Source organism: Mytilus californianus, unplaced genomic scaffold (assembly GCF_021869535.1).
Source record: "Mytilus californianus isolate M0D057914Y unplaced genomic scaffold, xbMytCali1.0.p SCAF_2, whole genome shotgun sequence".
NCBI classification, from domain to species: Eukaryota; Metazoa; Mollusca; class Bivalvia; order Mytilida; family Mytilidae; genus Mytilus; species Mytilus californianus.
In genome coordinates this window covers 104,517,559-104,520,614 of record NW_026262668.1, presented here as the reverse complement: position 1 = coordinate 104,520,614, position 3,056 = coordinate 104,517,559, and the positions used below count along the sequence as shown (strand labels likewise).

The 3,056-nt window shown below is 32.8% G+C and overlaps 1 long non-coding RNA gene across 1 annotated transcript; it reads right to left on the bottom strand.

The window, feature by feature from the left end:
* Window positions 1-819: 819 nt before the first annotated feature.
* On the bottom strand, window positions 820-2,767 carry LOC127730668 (uncharacterized). Its single transcript, XR_007995211.1, has 2 exons — window positions 1,123-2,767; window positions 820-953 (listed from the first exon to the last, which is right to left on the bottom strand). It is a non-coding gene; the product is annotated as an uncharacterized LOC127730668 (long non-coding RNA).
* Window positions 2,768-3,056: the final 289 nt, after the last annotated feature.

The window sequence follows — 3,056 nt, the reverse complement described above, 5'->3', positions numbered from 1 at the left end:
TTTGTCTGTTTGCCTTTTTATTTTTGGCCATGGCGTTGTCAGTTTGTTTTCGATCTGTGAGTTTGATTGTCCCTCTGGTATCTTTCGTCCCTTTTCTATACCTAATCAATGTCTGTCAGATGGAAAATCACTCGGCATTCTCACGGCATACCTACTACGCAGAAGGTTTTTCGGCTAAGGAATGTTTACTTCAAGCATTATCCAACATGATCTCAAATAACGAACGTCTTTCATCATCCTAATGCCGGCAAATGCCTGATGGAAATCCTTTGTGACAGATTCGATAACGAAAACACTCCTCGTGATTGTCAATCACATTTATACTGCAGTACATTTTCTACAACTCTTGAACTTCTCCTCCATATCTTTTTCATATATCGATGACTTTGCCAACTAAAACGAAATGACGAATGATTGCGTTACATTAATGCAAATTCAGACCGTAGCCATTATATCCGCTTAAGGCAGAGTGAAGATCGTAACTTTGAGATAATAGAAAAGTTTGCGATTATGTGGGGTAATTTAGATATAATGGAAACTGTATCCAGACAGATAAATACATATTTAGTCCATGAAATTTATCACATGACATGCAAAACAAAACTGCGCAGTAGTAAATCGGATACGTTAGTGAGAATTAGATTATGTCACCGCCACTAATTTCTTGATATTAAGTATTGTTCTTATTTCATACTGAATTTATGTTTGTGAGATTTATCTCAATATTATATACCATTTTTCGTTTTTGGAAGATTCATCTTATGATATTGCATCATAAGTGAAGTTTTATATTGATTCAGTTTCGTATTCGTTTTTATACCCCACGCAACGAGTTGCGGAGGGTATAATGTTTTTGACCCATCCGTCCGTCCGTCTGTCCGTCTGTCCGTCCGTCAGTCCTGTTTCTTGTCATCGCAACTCCTCTCAAACCACACAACAGAATTTCACGAAACCTTATTAGATAATAAGGACATACTATGTAGTTGTGCATATCGACAGGAAATTGCGATTCAATTTTTTTTCTAGGAGTTACGCCCCTTTGAACTTATTTACTTTAATGTACTACTGCAACAGTTTGTCATCGCAACTCCTCTGATACCACACAACAGAATTTCATGAAACCTTTTTAGATAATAAGGACATACTATGTAGATGTGCATATCGACAGGAAATTACGGTTCAATTTTTTTTCTAGGAGTTACGCCCCTTTGAACTTATTTGCTTCAATGTACTATGCAACAGTTTGTCATCGCAACTCCTCTGATACCACACAACAGAATTTCATGAAACCTTTTTAGATAATAAGGACATACTATGAAGATGTGCATATCGACAGGAAATTACTGTTCAATTTTTTTGCTAGGAGTTACGCCCCTTTGAACTTATTTGCTTTAATGTCTTCTGCAACAGTTTTTCATCGCAACTCCTCTGAAACCACACAACATAATTTCATGAAACTTTGTAGATAATAAGGACATACTATGTAGATGTGCATATTGACAGGAAATTATGATTCAATTTTTTTTTCTTACACATATTTTATTTCTCCAATGACAATGTGAGGACGTGGGGTATGTGAGCGCGCTCACTAAGGTTCTTTAATTTAAAGAGATTTCGCTGATTTTAAGTTCCATAAACATGAATGTATTTCACAATTGATGGCAAGCCTATGCAGGGTTATATTTTGCTGTGATATTTTTCTGATGCATTCCGCTAGTTACACGTACCTTTCCAATTTTGTCATTTTTTATCCTTAACTAGTTTCTAGACAACTGTTATAATGATACATTTGTTTATATGTTTATATTGTAGTTACAATAATGTGTTAGATTTTTTTTATTGAACATTCTTATTTGTCTATTGTTCTGATGAAATACATGTGTTTCTAATCATTTCTTAATTCAATCGAGATTTTTTTTGTGCGAGAAAGGAGTTATCATGAAAGATCACGAACAAATATTAATTTGTGACAATTTGAGAGATTTCGCAACATTATTTGTATGTTCAACTTACAGGGAACCATTATTGGTGCAAAATAGGTTTGTTTTTATTTTTAAGAAGTTCGAAGTGAGTTGTTAAAGGGAAAATTCGCGATTTTTTACTTATCATCTTATTATGTTCATAATACCATAAAAAACATATTCACCAAGTTTTATCTGGATATGAAAACTAATAAAGAAGAAAATTGGGAATTATTAATTTTATTTATTCGAACTTCCTGACTTCTGTGACGTAGTTTAAGTCTTTTTGCATGCCGGGAGTGGAATTAGTCTCATTTAAGTCTTGTTCGTTAATCATCTAATTACGCGATTTAAAGCGCATCGACGACTTTTGGCGTAGCTATTAACCAACTGATAATTAAGAAAGTAAAGTGATCAGCCGTGCAACTTTAAAAAAAAATGTACGATTTATATTTTAAGGATTTCTGATATGATTATAGTCATTATAGTAATAAAAGTAAATCATACAATAGAATATTTTTATGAATTTTTTTTCCGACGGATATTTTCAACAAACATATATAACTGATAGTGTATAAAAAATGCATGTTTGTATTCTCACCTTTTACTTCAGTCTAGCAAACATTTCTCGCTAGTACTGTGTAAAATTAATACAATGTGTATTGTACTGTGACACTTAGTGACTACCTGTTGAATGCGTGGTTAAATTCAAGGTATTTAAAGGTTTGCATTCTGTAATTCTAATCTTTTGATTTTCACTCAGTGAATTTTAGCCGTCACGGTTCACCGTTCCAGGTGTGAACATCATTTCGTATATGAATGATAAACGGGAGTGATAGTTTGAGACAAAAAAATAAAAAAAGAAATATAATTATTTTGGGGGAGTAATATGGTGGCACAATAACTGGATAGCCGTGGTATATTTTTATATTTTCCGTAAGCTCAGTTTAAAATGAATTATGACTGCTGAATATTTTTGTAACAATGAAATACTGAATTAATTTAATTGAATAAATAATAATGGCATTCTAAACACGAGTGTATGAACTAAAAATTGTACTATTTTAAATTAGAATCGGTAACCTTGCATATTTG